The following is a 19,823-nucleotide window of genomic DNA, read 5'->3' as shown; positions in this document are numbered from 1 at the left end:
CATATTAAACAACCATACCTGGGAGTTTTGACTATAACCTACATCGAGAGGGCTCGTTCGTTCATTCGTGAGACTGACAAAGACCGTAGGAAGCCAACACTAACGACTTACTGTTGTGTATCTGATTTCACTCACTGCTGGAGACCAAGGTATTTTTTCACGTGCCTGAGAAGTTAGAAGCAGACGCTATTATTACTTGACACAGGAAAAAGGGGAGAGGGGTTGTGGCAGAGACTGCGGGTCAGGGGAGAAGATGCTGGCAGCAGATTTTGTTAGCTGAAGCAGTCTGGCATCTAACTCAGCTCTGCAAAGCCCCCCACAGACACTGCCCGACTTCTCAATACCCTCAGGAGGTTTTCTCTGGATGGATAGAGCCCCAGGAGACTCCCAAATCATGCCATTTCATCTTTGTGCATGCTTCTCTGTTTGCCTGGGAAAGTCCTCATCTTCCTCTCACCCTGGGGACTTTCTGCTTGTCTTTCTGAACAGCTCCAACATCACTTCTCCACAAAGCCTTCCTCAGTCACTTGGCCCACCCCCACCCATCCCCATGTGGCAGTCGGGGTATAGTGTAGGGATGTCAACCAGTGTTCACTTCACTGCTTTGCAGTCATCAGTCTATATGTTTCTCTTCTTCTGAACTCTCCGTTAGGAGTCATGTTTGATTCCTTTTTAGATACTCAGCACATAGCATAGAATCTGGCACATGCCCAGACCCAGTGCCATTGAGTCGATTCCGACTCATAGTGACCCTATAAGACAGAGTAGAACTGCCCCATAGAGTTTCCAAGGAGCACCTGGCGGATTCGAACTGCTGACCCTTTGGTTTGCAGCCATAGCACTTAACCACTACGCCACCAGAGTTTCCTCTGGTACATAAAAAAGGAGGTCCAAATTTAACATGAAAAAAATGGAATGTAAGTGTAAAATAAGCAGTCTTTATTTGCACTTTAATAATGTAATTGTTTTATAAGGAAACTTAATTACGATGGCCTTTTAGGAAATTCTAAACCTTACTATTAGAGAATAAAAAAAATTAATTTTCAAATGTAGTGAAAGAACTAATTTGGTGGCATTATTTTAGATGTTTCTTGAAAACAAATTTTCCATGATTAAAAAAGTTAAAGAAATATGAAGCTAAGCAAAATAAAAATATATATATATTTAAAATCCAGGCTAGTGTACACGTGTTTTATTTCCTTGCCTAAATTTTAAATTCCTTTAGAAAAGGGAGAATGTTTTTAATTTCTATTACCCAATAAGTAGGCACCGTGCTTGATATACAATTAACTTTCAGTAAACTCTTAATTGACATCACTCCCCCCTCCCCCCAACATCTTGAGAATCACTGGGAAGCCTGGTGCTATTTTTGGTTAGCATATGAGTGAAAAGACATTAGCTTTTAATTGAAGGCCATTGTTATACAATTAATTCATGAATAAGAAAGTAAGTGTCAGAGTCTGCAAATGATTTAGGGTTCTCTCAAATTCCTGGCAGCCCAGTGACCACAATTAGAGACACACCACCTCAAGGGTTTTTCCCCAATATGGAGCTTTAATTTATTTTTATTTTTTAAGAGTTAGGGATGTTATAGCCGCTACTGTACTCAGAAGCTGATGTGATATGAATGTGTTTCTAAATGCAGAAATGGTTTCAGCTGTGAGAACTTCTCCAGACGCCCTGTTTTCTCTATTTGTGTGAGGAAGAGAGCAAGCGAATGCAGGGGTTTCTCTTGTGTAGTACTGACTTCCTTTGTGGCCCCAGAGAAGCCATTTGAACTCTCTTCCTTAGTTCCTCCAGCTGTAAAATGGAACTAATAATGTATTTTACAAGGTAACTGTGAGGATTAAGCAGTCAAAGTTTCAAGGTGGTAAACCCAGAGTATGAAATACTTCTAGAATGGGAAACTGTTAGACCATTTGATTTTTCGTAGCTGAGCATTAATGTTTTCTGTTAGATTGGGTTTCCAAACCCCTTAACTTCATTGAAATACCCAATTAAAGTGATTTGGAAGCAAACTGGTTTATTTCTATGTGGACAATTCCATTTTGTGACAAAGAAGATTCTAGAAAACAATAGCAATTGAGTAGTAGTAATTATGTTCATCATGTTGCGAAACCGTTATCCGTTTGCAAATATTTCTATCATCATGATGTGGATTCTTATCCCGGCCATACTATGACTGTGGGACCAAACCGAAACCAAACCTGTTGCCGTTGAGTCGATGTCGGCTCAAAGCAACCCTAAAACGTCACGAAATTTCCTTGCTTCTCTGTTTTCTTCCAGGTCCACAAACAAAGCATCTGTGCCCAACTCTTACAGGATTGTGAAGAGCAAAGGGATAGCATAGCATGTGTGAAGAGCTTTAAGCTGATAGGAAGTTGTCCAAGAATACTACCCTACAGATGTGGAAACTGAGTCCCACAGAAGCAAATAGCCTTGCCTTAAATCGTGTAACTGAACATCATGGATGCCCTGGGATATTACCAGATAGTCTGGTCTTATTTTTTCCTAAGGAAACAAAAAAAAATATTTTTTTCCTCAGAAGAAACACCCTTTCCGTTTTCATGACAGTCACCTTTCTTTCACCTGTCGAATTAGCTTTTGCCTCTTTCTAATGATGGAGCACGGTCGTAGCCTACTTGTCTCTCGTTTCCTACAGGATAGAGGAGGAGGTAGCTAGAGCTTGCTGTCAAGGAAAAGAGCCTGGTTAGAGCAGCAATTCGAAGACTTATTATTGGCTGCAGAGAATACAGTTATGGCTTGTAGAAATCAAATAAAATCTTGAGAGGAGTCCAGAAAGGCAAAGAAGTGTTGTTAAATCTCTAGTCCTGTATGATGCAGAATCAGTAAAGGGAAAATATAGGGTGTAAATTGAGTTGTAATTCCAACCAAGCCAATGCAGTCAGTTGTGATGGCCAAACAACAGATGTATAAAGGCTTAAGGACCTCAAATGTTACAGACTCTGGCTGCTACCCAAACACCATTGCAGCTGAAATAAAAGAGTCCTGTATTCTTGCAGAGACAAAGCCTTAAAAACAAAGCAGCAGACTTTCTTGACTAAAAGGGTTTGTAATGGATATATTGCTAGTAATCTTAAACCCACTCAGCAGAGAACAGTCAGGCTCGGGAAGCGAACAGGTTTTATAGAATGATGGATTTTGTATAATGCCTAACATGTTGTTGGCACCCACTGGGCTCATTATTATTCCTGTGGCTCTCAGTTATGTAGCACAATGGTATATGGACACAGGAATCCTAGGTGAGGAGGAAAAGAAACTGGCATGAATTCGTCAAGTCCTCCCTGCTAGTTCTAGCTCTGCAGGTTTGTGGAGAAAGAAGGAGGGAGAAAGGAAAGGCAGACAATAACAGCCGACAGTTTCTGATTGCTTATTATACTCCATGCCTGTGCCAAGTATATATGCATTATCTTGTTTTGCCAACACAATAATTCTATGAGGTTTATGATCTGTATTTTTTAAGATGAGATAACTGAGGTCGAGATAGGTGAAAGGTAGAGCATATGTTCTGGAGCCAGGGTGTCTGGATTTGAATCCTGGGACACTCACTTCTTAGCTGGCATGACACTGAACAAGTGCCTTAATCACGTCTCATCTATAAAAACCAGTTACCATCGAGTCGATTCTGACTCAAGACAACACCATGTCTGTCAGAGTAGAACTGTGATTTATAGGGTTTTCAATGGCTGATTTTTCAGAAATAGATTGCCAGGGCTTTCTTCCAAGGTGCCTCTTGGTGGACTCAAACCTCTAACCTTTCAGTTAGCAGTCGAGCACATGAACTGTTTGCACCATCCAGGGCCTCCTTCATCTATAAAATGATGTGAAGATAGTAGCTACCATCGCTGTGGTGATTAAATTAATAAGACACAAAGCACTGGGAAGAGTACCCAGCACATGATAGGTATTCAATAAATGTTACTTAATTTTATTATTGCCTAAGGTTATAAGTACAACTATAATCAGTATGGTGGCAGAGTCGAGCCTGGAGCTCAGGTCTCTCTGAAGCCATTGGCTTTTCCCTTAACTGTCTCAGTGTATTGCCTGTATAAGAAAGGCTGGGAAAAGAAGAAGCAACATTCCAGAGCAGTTTCTGGCCGCTCAGCAATAGGGAAGCTCCAGAAAGAGAATCCCTTCCACACTCCACCCCCGACCCACTCTCACCAACGACAACTGTATTTATTTTGTTTTTATTATTTCCAATTGCTACCACTGAGAGCCAAAAATAAGAGCAGCACTACAGCTCAATGTTTACTTTTGCGCTGTCTCATTAATGCTGTCTGTTAGCAATGTATCCTCCCTACTGGGTCTTGCCTGTCCTTTGCATCCAGTGTTTTCTTGAAAATAAGAGAAAAGAAAGATGGTTTTGCTGGCGTTCCTTATGAATTCAGAACAAATAGCTTCAGGGGGAAAAATCATCAATTCTATTCAGTGTGTTAGAGGCATGGGTGTTTGGATGTTGAAAGGGCACTGTCTAATGTGATTTCCTTGACATAACCCTTTGGACTTGGCTTCAGCTTTGAAGAAACACACAGGAAAGCTCTCATCAGCAACTTGGACACATACTGCTTCCCTTGCAGCCCTGTGGTGTTGTCTGCACAGGAGCGAAGGATGAACTGCGTCCTTTTAGGACTGCAGGGAAAGGAGACTTGGTGGTACAAATGGTTAAGCTTTCGGCTGCTAGATGAAAGGTTGCAGGTTCAAACCGACTCAGTGGCTCCATGGCAGAAAGATTGGCAATCTGCTCCCATAAAAGTTACAGCCTAGAAAACCCTATGGGGCAGTTCTCCTCTGTCACACGGGGTCACTATGAGTTGGAGTCAACTTGATGGCCCCCAACAACAACAACATGACTGCAATTGCTAGCAGTTCTCTGGTGGCAGCAGAGTCCAAGGGTCTCTGCAGGTCTTAGATTTCAAGTAGGATTTAGAGGGCCCATGTCTGTTAACTGAGTGATTTGTAAAGCTCTTGTTACCAATTTAGAGGGATAATGCAGTTATTAATGTTATTTTCTAGTAATTATTTTAACTTTTTTAAACATAAGACTGACAAAAATGTTCACGTGACTATAACCAGTTGTGGTCGAGTCGACTCTGACTCATGGTGACCCCATGTGTGTGAGAGTAGAATTGTATTCTACAGTTTCCAATGGCTGGTTTTTCCGGAAGTAGATCATTAGGCCTTTTTTTCAAGGCACCTCTGGGTGAACTTGAACCTCCAACCTTCGGTTAGCAGCCAAGTGCGCACATGACTGTAGTCAGAGGGTTTTCATTTTTCAGTCTGAGAAGTTTGAATTGACTGAGTCCTCCTGCCAGACCATGCCTGTGATCAGGTGCTCTCTGATTCTCCAGAAGGACCTGAGACACAGATCTACAGGAGGCTGGTTGTTAAAATGATGCAGGCAGGCAGGCGGGCAGGGGCACCCCAGCTGTCGTTTGGACATCTTCTCTGAGGCTAGAAGCATTGTGTTGTTATGTTACAGGCAGGCACCATTTTGCCTTAAACATTGCAGACTACTGACCTGGCAGTCACCTCCCACATGTTGCGTGGAAAACCTAGACTTTGGGCAACTTTGCCCAAAGACTTGATGCCTCATTGGAGTCCAGGAACTTGGCCTTTGCCAGTGGACCACAGAGAGCACTGAGAAGCTGCGGCACTGTCTTCAGGGGTGTTCAGGCCTCATTACCTGCCTGCCAGGGTCCCTGGGTGGTACAAGCAGTTAAGCACTCAGCTGCGAACTAAAAGTTTGGAGGTCCCGGTCCACCCAGAGATGCCTGGAAAGAAAGGCCTGGCAATCTACTTCTGAAAAATCAGCCACTGAAAACCCTGTGGAGCTCAGTTTTACTCTCACACATATGGGGTCACCATGAGTTGGAGTCGGATGGTAACTGGTTTGGTTTCGGTTTGGACCTACTGTCCCTCCCTTGTAGCGAAGGCTCATTAGAAAACACCCAAGTGCTGCGTGGTATTTTTATGTCATCTCCAACTGCTGCAGGGAAGCCTTGTTGGAAGTGTTTCTGTGCCTGTAACTTGGGTGCAGACTTCCCTCATCTTTGAATGGAACTGTTTATCTGCGAATTCAGCCTGTTCAACCCAGCATCTAGAATCATTTAACCCAAATTCCTACCCACTGAGGACATCTCTTCCACCATAATTCTGACAGTGAACATGCCCTAGGACAGAGCACTCACCACTCTCAGGGTTAAAAAAAAAAAAAAGACAGAATAAATCACCTTTACGTTGAGTCGAAAGTATCTTGTTGCTGTTGTTATTGTTAAGTGCTGTCAAGTCAGTTCCCACTTAAATGAAAAAAATGATAGAAATGTAAGGTTGATCCACTCTGAATTCTGGGGCTGATATCCAAATTGTCATTATGTTCCGTTTCTCCTCTTTTTGTCGGCTCCTCCATCTTGGGTCTGTGGATATGTGTGGAAGGGCATTTACATTAATTTTGTTCCTTTGTAGTAGGTTTGATCACTGAATTTCATTTGTTTGTTTGTTTGAAGGAAGTTGAAACCAATATCTAAAGGAAACAAACGTCATCTATGCATTTTTCTCATGCATGCTATTTTCACTGCCAACCTTGCTGGGAGGAAAATCTATGATTGGAGGCTTCTAGAAAAGGTTTTCTGATTGGCAAGCCACTTGTTCCCCTACCTTTTTCTTCTAGAAGTGTGAAAAGGCACTTCACAGACTAGAGAAAATGTCTACTTGTTCCCTGGAGAAGCTCGCCAAAGCCTGCTATCTGCTGGATAAGCAAGACTTGCCTATGGTAAAAATTGCTCCCATAAAGCATTTTGCTTCATATCGGAGACCTACACATGAGACAAGCTTGGGCTCGTCGGCTTCTCACCTCCCTAGACCTTTTCAGCACTCATTGCTGCTTTAAATGTTGGTGAGTCCCACACAGAAAGAAAATGTTTTAAAATTATTTTTCTTATCAATGGGTGATATATCATGCAGCCCATTTAGCCGTGAAAACAATGCTGCTAGTCAGAGTTTCTCTTTGTTCCAGGTTTTTCATGTTAATGTGGTCTGTGTAGTAAAATCTTTGCCAGGGCGGGGAGCACCAGATTTGTGGCACGGCCCGTAACACACGTACATTTCGGAGACCACACACAGATCAAAAAGATAAAGGCACACATTGCTTTTGAGCACTGACCCGTGTGCCAAAACTGAGGTTTCACCTACAATAGACCAGAAGGATATAAGAGTTCTGTCTCGGGGAATTGAGAGTTTCCTTTTCTGTTCTAGTTGGCCTTTTAAAAGAATGAGAGGATTTTTTTTTTTTTTTTTAAACCCTTCTGACAGTCCTTGTTTCACAATTACAACGGAAATAGAAAAGCATCCTTTGCCTTCCACCAGCAACCGCTACAAGAAGGCCACACAAGGCAGACCTACGGCTCTGGAGCCAGACTGCCTAGGCTCATCTCCAGATTACTCGTTGTGGAAATTTGGGCAAGTTAAATAAAATCCTTGTGTGTGCCTCAGTTCCCTGTAAAACAGGGATCATAACTCTACGTACCTCATGGGGCGGTGGTGAGCATTCACTGAGCCAATATATGTGATGTGCCGAGCACAGGACCCAGCCCCTGTTGTTGCTGTCAGTTGCTGGCAAGTTGATTCTGACTCATGGTGGCTCCATGTGTGCAGAGTAGAAATGCTCCAGAGGGCTTTCAAGGCTGTGACCTTTTGGAAGCAGATTGCCAGGACTTACTTCGTAGGTGCCTCTGGGTGGGTTTGAACTGCCAATCTTTTGGTTAGCAGGCGAGTGCTTAACCATGTGTGCCACCTACCTGGCCCCTAGTAAGTTTTCAATTGTTCGCAACTGAAAAAATTAAATCGAACCTGCATAAATTGTAGGCTCAATTTACTGTAAAATTATTGAGGATAATATATTTTCAGTCAATCTGTACTGTTGCAAAAGGCACAAAGAAACTACATAGTACAACTGGCCATTGCCTGAGCTAAGACTCTCCATGAGGCAGTCACCTTTTGAAGGCAACCCCTTCTAGACGATTACAGTTTTACCTGCCACTCCTGCCTTATAGGAGCCGGGGTGCAGTACAGGTAAAATCACAGTGTGTCTGAACTAGCATAATGGAGGAAAAGCATTATTGAAGGTCTTACTTGCTATTATTAAGGTGGATGCTCAAACCCGCTCTTAAACTTTCTAACTGGTGGCTCTTGACCCTGGACGAACATCAAATCACCTGAAGAACTTTAAAGACACACTGATACTGAGCCCCAGAGTGTTGTTAGCTGCCTCCAGGTCAGCTCCCAACTCATGGTGATCTCATACACAACGGAACGGAATGAGACACTGCCTGGCCCTGCACCATTCTTGTGATTGGTTGTGGATCGGGCTATTGTGATCCACAGGGTTTTCATTGGCGGATTTTCATAAGTAGATTGCCAGGCCTTTCTTCCTAGTCTGTCTTAGTATGGAAATGGTGCAAAAACCTATTCAGCATCATTGCAACACTCAAGTCTCCACTGACGGGCAGGTGGTGGCTGCACATGAGGTCCACTGGCCAGGAATCAAACCGGGGTCACCTGTATGGGGAGAGAGAATTCTACCACTGAACCACCACTGCCCCCATAGTCTCAGGATCGATGCAGCAAAACGTAGTCAACGAGACCAGGGTTCAGATTCTGTCTCCACCAATTTTAGTTTTAGGTCTTTGACAAGTTATTAACCTCTCTGTTTTCTAATTTGTGAGATGGGGGTTGTTGTATGAATTAAAGATAATGTATTTAAAGCTCTTAGCACAAATCTTGGCATGTAGTAAGTGACCAATAAATACTATTCATTAAGAGTGTATTTTCTTTAAAGATCCCAGCCCGAAGTGTTCCTAAGGTGAGCTCAATTACATAATATTTGCCTTGAAAGATAGTTTTGGATATGAACTGGTAAAAAACACCCGTTGCCATCTAGTTGATTCCGACTCATAGCGACCCTATAGGACAGAATAGAACTGCCCCATAGGGTTTCCAAGGCTGGAAATCTTTATGGAAGCCGACTGCCACATCTTTCTCTCGTGGAGCAGCTGGTGGGTTCGAACTGCCGACCTTTCAGTTAGCAGCCGAATGCTTTAACTACTGTACCACCAGGGTTCCGCTATGAACTGGTAAAGGCTTCTTATTTTACAAATGAGAAAATTAAAGCATAAAACATGGTAGTCCAAGTTGCTGTTGTTGGCTGCTGTTCAGCCGGCCCCCGGCTCCTGGAGTTATGGAGTAGAACTGCCACAGGAGGTTTTCTTGGCTCTAATTTTTTTCTGAAAACAATACACCAGGCTTTTCTTCCATGGAGCCACTGGGTAAGTTTGAACCACCAACATTTAGGTTAGCAGCTGATTGCAAACTGCTTGTGCTACTCAGGGTCCTCCACAAATGAGAAAATTAAAGTACAAAAAATTTGGTCAAATTTACACAGCTAAGAATAGGCTATGATTTGAACCCAGATTTCCTAAACCTATGTCCACAGTCTTCCTCCTATTCCATTGTTACTTCTCAACCCATGTCCTCTGAGGCCCCCAAATCTGGTCCTGGACCTTATCTCTGGCCTTATATTTTACCAATCCCTTCCTGCCTTTAGTTTTACAGTGCAGCAACACTAAATTGTTTTTTATTCCCTGATACTCATGATTCCTGTTTCTCACCTGTATTCCTTGAATTCTGCCTCAAATGCCCTCAGCGCCTTCATTTTCTAACTCTCTAACTTCTGCTTCAGCTGATGAATGATTAATTGCTGCAGTGATTGCCTATCACTGTAAACAATTAGTAATCAGACAAAATATCGGACATTGGACAAGAAGATTTTGATCTCTGAAAGAAAACAAATGAGGGAAGCCCTATAATTGCCACAGCTTACTACCTAGGGACAGTTTCCAAGTCCTACCCAAGGGAAGCCAAAATAGAGCCCAGTGGTCTTGCTGAGTTGAAAGACAGTGACATAATTCTGGGGAGACCGAGGAGGCTAAATTTGCAAGGCAGATTACCAAGGAGGGAGTTAAAGGGAATGGGAGCTCCCTCAAGTCTTTGGTTGAATATAATTGATCTATATATATAGGTGAAGAAACTACCAAAGCCAGGGAAAGAACCACCACGAAGCACTAGGCAGAACAATGCCTGGAGCTCACACAGGGCTGGGAAGAGTTTGTGTTTCCACTAAGATGAGTGTTGTTGTTGTTAGGTGCCCTTGAGGTGGCTCCAACTCATAGCAGTCTTATATATTACTGAACCAAGTGTTCATTACCTTGTCCTGTGCCATTCTTACAATAGTAGGTATGCTTGATCATATTGTTGCAGCCACTGGGTCAATCCCTCCCATTGAGGGTCTTCCTCTTTTTCACAAACCCTCTACTTTACCAAGCATGATGCCCTTCTTCAGGGATCACTTCCTCCTAATGTGTCCAAAGTATGTCTCACCATCCTTGCTTTTAAGGAGCATTCTGGCTGTGCTTCTTCCAAGCCAGATTTGTTCGTTCTTCTGGAAATTGGTGTCATATTCAATATTCTTCATCAGCACCATAATTCACAGGTGTCAATTCTTCTTCAGTCTTCCTTAATCATTGTCCAGGTTTTGCATCATATAAGGTGATTGAAAACACCATGGCTTGGGTCAGGTGCACCTTAGTCCTCAAAGTGACATCTTTGCTTTTTAATACTTTAAAGAGGTCTTTTGTAGCAGATTTGCCCAATGCAATATGTTGTTTGATTTCTTGACTGCTGCTTCCATGGGCATTGATTGTGGATCCAAGAAAATGAAACCCTTGACAACTTCAATCTTTTCTCCATTTTCATGATGTTGCTTATTGGTCCAATTGTGAGGATTTTTGTTTTCTTTATGTTGAGGATGAGTGTGGAGACCTCAAAATACATAGGGTGGAGTCCTCAGAAGGATCATGTCCCAGAAGGATAGTAAACCAATAACCAAACCCACTGCTGTCAAGTTGATTCCGACTCATAGCGACCCTATAGGACAGACTAAAACTGCCCCATAGGGTTTCCAAGAAGCATCTGGTGGATTTGAACTGCCAATCCTTATGGTTAGCAGCCATAGCTCTTAACCACTACTCCACCAGGGTTTTCTAGAAGGATAGAAGTACAGTTAAACTAGTCCTAGAATAAAAGCTGCTCTGGATCCACTATAACAAAGCTTAAAAGCCAGCCTTGCATGGATGAAATTGATCTGCCACAAAATCCAATGGTCTTTAGAGGAAGAAGATAATATCCAGAATCCAACAAAATAAAATCACAATATCTCCTATTCGATAAAACATCACTAGACGTGAAAGGAGTGTGGAAATGTAAGTCATATCAAAAGAAAAATTAATCAACAGATCCAACTGGATTAGAACTCTTCATGGGGAAGAACCCTGCCTCACCTTTATATTTGAAGTACATGGCCTGGCACAGTAGACACTCAAAAAAACTTAGTAAATTGGAGGTCATTTTAATATATTACTTTCACAAATGAGCTCATACTGTCTGCATCTCAAAGAACTGGAGGAAGGTTTAGGACTTAAGTACTTGACTGAAAATTTGGTGGAGTATTCTGGGAATGCATTAAAATAACTTGATAAACTTTTTTTTATTCAGTTAATAAGCCTATGTTATTCCTATGGTGGAACTGGGCTGTGGTAATCACAAGTATGAGGGCTAAAGCAGTGTGGTGTTTTGTTAGTTGCAGTCTTACTTCAGTGCTTTTATTTTTGGAATAAAAAAAGAAGCCACACAACATGTTCCTCATCTTCTCCAGGAAATACTTCTTGTAATGTAATTTCACACGGATGCATATGTCACTGGGCTAGTTTCTATCTGAGCATGAATGAAATATAGATGGGGATCTCTTTTTTTTATTCCTCCCCAGGTTTTCTTTCTGCCCACTCCCTCCTCTCCCACACACTTCACCTCATCCTGAACACTTTGGTCACCGTTAAAGAACCACATTAACAAAGGGCATCATTTTATGGAAGCTGCCCCAATGCGCATAGCAGTAAAAATACAATGTTGATGGTAGCTAATATATATATTGAGTCCTTAATATGTGCCAAAGGAGTCCTGGTGGCTCAATGGTTAAGTACCTGACTACTAAAGAAAAGGCTGGTGCTTTGAACCCACCAGTCATTTGTAGGAGAAAACAACTGGCGATCTGCTCCTGTAAAGATTAAAAACCAAAAAACCCACTGCTGTTGAGTTGATTCTAACTTATGGTGACTCGATAGGACAGAGTAGAACTGCCTAATAGGGTTTCCAAGGCTGTAAGTCTTTATGGGAGCAGACTGGTATATCTTTCCCCTGCAGAGTGGTTGGTGGGTTTGAACCACCAACCTTTCAGTTAGCAGATGACTGCTTAACCACTGTCTAACCAGGGTTCCTTCCCATAAAGATTACAGCCTAGGGAACCCTATGGGGGCAGTTCTACTCTGTCCTGTAGGGTTGCTATGAGTCAGAATTGACTCAATGGCACCCAACAACAATTTATGTGGTGGGTAGACAATATCATGTCACTTAATGCTTATAATAACTCTACATGATAGTACTTAAACAGTCTCCATTTCATAGATAAGAAGATTGAAGCCCAAGTTTTTATGGCTCAGATGTTCTAAAGTTGGACTTTGTGTTGTTACTTTCAACACCCTTGCTACTCAAAGCACCATCATCTCAAATTTGTTATAAAGGTAGCATCTCAGCCTCCACCCCAGACCTACTGGGACAGGCCCGGAATTTTAGCCCAATCTCCCGGTGATTCATATGCACATTTGAGTACGGGAAGCACTGGTCTACACTATAACCTCTCCTGTTGTGTACGCACTCCCCAATAGTGCTCACTCATACTCTGTGGCCTGCAAGGCCTAACACACTTCCCAGCATGTGTGAATTTCTCTTCAGGAGCGATTTAAGCAACAAGATTTTGCTCATTGTGTTGACATGCAGGAACCTCCCTTCCTCCTACTCTCAATCCATTTTCACGTCTCATATTCCCAGGCATGTGAACAGGGAGGACTGGGGGGCTTGCAGAGAAGTGGATGAGCCAGGGGGCTTGCTTGTGGCACTGGAGTTCCAACAGTTTATGGCCTCAATTTCTGACTGACCCTGCAGGAGGGGCATCTGACTAATTGTTTCTCCAAGTGGGGGCTTCTGACCCTGTACAGGCCATGGGCCTCCACCTGTCTGTCAGTGTATCCTACCGTGGGGGCTTGCATGTTGCTGTGATGCTGGAAGCTATGCCACCAGTATCAGCAGGGTCACCAATGGAGGACAGGTTTTGGTGAGCTTCCAGACTAAGACGGGCTAGGAAGAAGGACCCGGCAGTCTACTTCTGAAAAGAATCACCAGTGAAAAACCTTATGAATAGCAGTGGAACATTGCCTGATATTGTGCCAGAAGATGAGCCCCTCAGTTTGGAAGGTGCTCAAAATATGAGTGGGGAAGAGCTGCCTCCTCAATGTAGAGTTGACCTTAATGATGGAGTCAAGCTTTCAGGACCTTCATGTGCTGATGTGGCATGACTCAAAATGAGAAGAAACAGCTGCAAACATCCATTAATAATCAGAACCTGGAATGTACAAAGTATGAATCTAAGAAAATTGCAAATTGTCAAAAATGAAATGGAACTCATAAACATCGATACCCTAGGCATTAGTGAGCTGAAAAGGACTGGTATTGGCCATTTTGAATAGGACAATTGTATAGTCTACTATGCCAGGAATGATAACTTGAAGAGGAACTGTGTTGCATTTATCGTCAAAAAGAACATTTCAAGATCTATCCCGAAGTTCAGCGCTACCAGTGATAGGATAATATCCATATGCCTACAAAAAAAGACTAGTTAATACTATTATTCAAATTTACACACCAACCACTAAAGCCAAAGATGAAGAAATTGAAGATTTTTATCAGCTGCTGCAGTCTGAAATTGATCAAACATGCAATCAGGGTGCATCGATATTTACTGGTGATTGGAATGTGAAAGTTGGAAATAAAAAAGGACAGGCAGTTGGAAAATATGGCCTTGGTGACAGAAAAAGTGCTTGAGATCGCATGACAGAATTTTGCAAGACCAATGAATTCTTCATTGGAAATACCTTTTTGCACCAACATAAATGGCGATTATACACATGGACCTTGCCAGATGGAATACACACGAATCAAATCAACTATATCTGAGAAAAGAGATGATGGGAAAGCTCAATATCTTCAAGCAGAACAAGGCCAGAGTCCAACTGTGGAACAGACCATCAATTGCTCATATGCAATTTCATGTTGAAACTGAAGAAAACCAGAGCAAGTCCATGAGAGCCAAAGTTTGACCTTGAGTATATCCCACCTGAATTTAGAGACAATCTCAAGAATAGATTTGACACGTTGAACACTAATGGCCAAAGACCAGATAAGTTGTGGAGTGACATCAAGGACATCATACATGAAGAAAGCAAGAGGTCATTGAAAAGACAGGAAAGAAAGAAAAGACCAAGATAGATGTCAGAGGAGACTCTGAAACTTGCTTTCGAAAATCAAGCAGCTAAAGCAAAAGGAAAAAATGAAGAAGTAAAAGAACTAAACAGAAGATTTCAAAGGGCAGCTCAAGAAGAAAAAGTAAAGTATTATAATGACATGTGCAAAGAGCTGGAGATAGAAAAACAAAAGGGGAGAATGCACCTGGAGAGCCTCAAGCTGAAAGAACTGAAGAAAACATTCAAGCCTCGGGTTGCAGGAGTGAAGCATCAAAAGAAGATGGAAGGGATCTCAAGCGGGAGGCGGGGCCAAGATGGCGGACTAGGTGGACGCTGCCGCGGATCCCTCTTGCAACAAAGACTCGGAAAAACAAGGGAATCAATCACATACACAACAATCTACGATCTCTGAACAACAAGCACAGACTTAGAGATGGAAAACGAATAAATATGGGCAGACAGCGACCGTTTTCAGAACTAGGAGCCAGTGTACCAGGCAGGTGACCTTTGGAGCCCGATCTGGGGCAGAGCCCAGGGGGGCAGATGGCACAGACAGGGGGCCCAGCTCTTCCCCCCCGAACCCATCCCGGGAGGAAGTCTAGCTGGTTGGCGCGGGCGGCGTAGTGGCGCAGCCGGAGGGAGAAGCACCTGGGAGGTAGTGACTGATATTGGAGCGGGGAGAACAGCGTCCCAGCTGGGGACCCGTCCCACCGGGAGTTTGGCAGGAAGCGGGGGGGGGGGGCGCGAGCCGGGGGGAGGTCAGCTATATTTCCCTAAAGCGACCCTGGGGCGGGGCCCACACGTTCGTGAGGGAGGATGCCCACCCAGTCCGCGCGTGCGGTGCGGTGAACCGGAGGGAGAAATCCCCGGAAGTGACTGGTCTCGGACCGGGGAAAGCAGCGTCCCAGCCGGCGAGCAGTCCTGCTGGGATTTGGGTGCGCACGCGGGCGGGGCGCGAGCGCGGGGTCCAATTATATTCTCCTGAATAGACCCTGGGGGTGGGCCCACCCGTTCCTGCGGGAGACGCCCACCCAGTGCCCTGTGAGCGGTGCCGCGCACCGGAGGGAGAAGTCCCCGGAGGAAGTGACTGGTCTCCAAGCAGGGAAAGCAGTGTCCTAGCCAGGAAGCCGTCCCGCCCGGATTTTGGCAGACGGGGGCGGAGTGTGAACATGGTGTTCAGCTCTATATCCTGTGGTGCTACACTCCCAGCTCTCTGATCCCTCCCCCACCCTCCCCAGGCGGCTCCATTAACATCCGAATACCCGGAGCCAGAGGGAGAATTCAGATAGGGATCTGACGGCATTTTTTTTTTAGCTAATCACCTGGAAAATCTAGTTTCCCAGTGATGGCTCGGAGACAGCAGTCCATATCAAACCACATAAAGAAACAGACCATGACAGCTTCTCCAACCCCCCAAACAAAAGAATCAAAATCCTTCCCAAATGAAGATACAATCCTGGAATTATCAGATACAGAATATAAAAAACTAATTTACAGAATGCTTAAAGATATCACAAATGAAATTAGGATAACTGCAGAAAAAGCCAAGGAACACACTGATAAAACTGTTGAAGAACTCAAAAAGATTATTCAAGAACATAGTGGAAAAATTAATAAGTTGCAAGAATCCATAGAGAGACAGCATGTAGAAATCCAAAAGATTAACAATAAAATTACAGAATTTGACAACGCAATAGAAAGTCAGAGGAGCAGGCTGGGACTACTGGAGGACCAGGGAATCAACACCAACATAGCTGAAAAAAAATCAGATAAAAGAATTAAAAAAAATGAAGAAACCCTAAGAATCATGTGGGACTCTATCAAGAAGGATAACTTGCGAGTGATTGGAGTCCCAGAACAGGGAGGGGGGACAGAAAACACAGAGAAAATAGTTGAAGAACTCCTGACACAAAACTTCCCTGACATCATGAAAGACGAAAGGATATCTATCCAAGATGCTCATAGAACCCCATTTAAGATTGATCCAAAAAGAAAAACACCAAGACATATTATCATCAAACTTGCCAAAACCAAAGACAAACAGAAAATTTTAAAAGCAGCCAGGGAGAAAAGAAAGGTTTCCTTCAAGGGAGAATCAATAAGTTCAGACTACTCAGCAGAAACCATGCAGGTAAGAAGGGAATGGGACGACGTATACAGAGCACTGAACGAGAAAAACTGCCAACCAAGGATCATATATCCAGCAAAACTCTCTATGAAATGTGAAGGAGAAATTAAGATATTTACAGATAAACACAAGTTTAGAGAATTTGCAAAAACTAAACCAAGACTGCAAGAAGTGCTAAAGGAGATTGTTTGGCCTGATGACCAATAATATCAGGTACCAGCACAATACAAGGTCACAAAACAGAACGTCCTGATATCAACTCAAATAGGGAAATCACAAAAACAAACAAATTAAGACTAATTCTAAAAAATAAATAAATAAACAAAATAATACACATAACAGGAAATCATGGAAATCAATAGATAAACGATCACAATAATCAAAAAGAGGGACTAAATATAGGAGGCATTGAACTGCCAGATGGAGAGGGATACAAGGCAATATAAAAGGATACAAGTTAGGTTTTTAATTAGAAAAATAGGGGTAAATAATAAGGTAACCACAAAAAGGAATATCAATTCCATAACTCAAGAAAAAAGCCAAGAAAAACGTAACGACTCAACAAACACAAAGTTAAACATTATGAAAATGAGGATCTCACAAGCTACTAAGAAAAACGTCTCTGCACAAAAAAGCATGTGGAAAAATGAAATGGCCAACAACACACATGAAAAGGCATCAAAATGACAGCACTAAAAACTTATTTATCTATAATTACGCTGAATGTAAATGGACTAAATGCACCAATAAAGAGACAGAGAGTCACAGACTGGATAAAGAAACACGATCCATCTATATGCTGCCTACAAGAGACACACCTTAGACTTAGAGACACAAACAAACTAAAACTCAAAGGATGGAAAAAAATATATCAAGCAAACAATAAGCAAAAAAGAAGAGGAGTAGCAATATTAATTTCTGACAAAATAGACTTTAGACTTAAATCCACCACAAAGGATAAAGAAAGACACTATATAATGATAAAAGGGACAATTGATCAGGAAGACATAACCATATTAAATATTTACGCACCCAATGACAGGGCTGCAAGATACATAAATCAAATTTTAACAGAATTGAAAAGCGAGATAGACACCTCCACAATTATAGTAGGAGATTTCAACACACCACTTCCGGAGAAGGACAGGACATCCAGTAAGAAGCTCAATAGAGACACAGAAGACCTACTTACAACAATCAACCAACTTGACCTCATTGACTTATACAGAACTCTCCACCCAACTGCTGCAAAATATACTTTTTTTTCTAGTGCACATGGAACATTCTCTAGAATAGACCACATATCAGGTCATAAAACAAATCTTTGCAGAATCCAAAACATCGAAATATTACAAAGCATCTTCTCAGACCATAAGGCAATGAAGCTAGAAATCAATAACAGAAAAACTAGGGAAAAGAAATCAAATACTTGGAAAATGAACAATACCCTCCTGAAAAAAGACTGGGTTATAGAAGACATCAAGGAGGGAATAAGGAAATTCTTAGAAAGCAACGAGAATGAAAATACTTCCTATCAAAACCTCTGGGACACAGCAAAAGCAGTGCTCAGAGGCCAATTTATATCGATAAATGCACACATACAAAAAGAAGAAAGAACCAAAATGAGAGAACTGTCCCAACAACTTGAACAAATAGAAAGTGAGCAACAAAAGAACCCATCAGGCACCAGAAGAAAACAAATAATAAAAATTAGAGCTGAACTAAATGAATTAGAGAACAGAAAAACAATTGAAAGTATTAACAAAGCCAAAAGCTGGTTCTTTGAAAAAATTAACAAAATTGATAAACCATTGGCTAGACTGACTAAAGAAAAACAGGAAAGGAAACAAATAACCCGAATAAGAAATGAGAAGGACCACATCACAACAGAACCAAATGAAATTAAAAGAATCATTTCAGATTACTACGTAAAATTGTACTCTAACAAATTTGAAAACCTAGAAGAAATGGATAAATTCTTGGAACAATACTACCTACCTAAACTAACACATTCAGAAGTAGAACAACTAAATAGACCCATAAAAAAAAAGAGATTGAAACGGTAATCAAAAAACTTCCAATAAAAAAAAGTCCTGGCCCAGACGGCTACACTGCAGAGTTCTACCAAACCTTCAGAGAAGACTTAACACCATTACTATTGAAGGTATTTCAAAGCATAGAAAAAGACGGAATACTACCCAACTCATTCTATGAAGCTACCATCTCCCTGATACCAAAACCAGGTAAAGACATTACAAAAAAAGAAAATTTTCGACCTATATCCCTCATGAACATAGATGCAAAAATCCTCAACAAAATTCTAGCCAATAGAATCCAACAACACATCAAAAAAATAATTCACCCTGATCAAGTGGGATTTATACCAGGTATGCAAGGCTGGTTTAATATCAGAAAAACCATTAATGTAATCCATCACATAAATAAAACAAAAGATAAAAACCACATGATCTTATCAATAGATGCAGAAAAGGCATTTGACAAAGTTCAACACTCATTTATGATAAAAACTCTTACCAAAATAGGAATAGAAGGAAAATTCCTCAACATAATAAAGGGCATCTATGCAAAGCCAACAGCCAATATCACTCTAAATGGAGAGAACCTGAAAGCATTTCCCTTGAGAACGGGAACCAGACAAGGATGCCCTTTATCACCGCTCTTATTCAACATCGTACTTGAAGTCCTAGCCAGGGCAATTAGGCTAGACAAAGAAATAAAGGGTATCCAGATTGGTAAGGAGGAAGTAAAGCTATCACTATTTGCAGATGACATGATTGCATACATGGAAAACCCTAAGGAATCCTCCAGAAAACTACTGAAACTAATAGAAGAGTTTGGAAGTGTCTCAGGATATAAAATAAACATACAAAAATCACTTGGATTCCTCTACATCAACAAAAAGAACACCGAAGAGGAAATAACCAAATCAATACCATTCACAGTAGCCCCCAAGAAGATAAAATACTTAGGAATAAATCTTACCAAGGATGTAAAAGACCTATACAAAGAAAACTATAAAACTCTGCTACAAGAAATTCAAAAGGACATACTTAAGTGGAAGAACATACCCTGCTCATGGATAGGAAGACTTAACATAGTAAAAATGTCTATTCTACCAAAAGCCATCTATACATATAATGCACTTCCAATCCAAATACCAATGTCATACTTTAAGGGGATAGAGAAAC

Source organism: Elephas maximus, chromosome 4 (genome assembly GCF_024166365.1).
Source record: "Elephas maximus indicus isolate mEleMax1 chromosome 4, mEleMax1 primary haplotype, whole genome shotgun sequence".
Classification (NCBI taxonomy): domain Eukaryota; kingdom Metazoa; phylum Chordata; class Mammalia; order Proboscidea; family Elephantidae; genus Elephas; species Elephas maximus.
Note: the sequence above shows the minus strand (reverse complement) of the source record.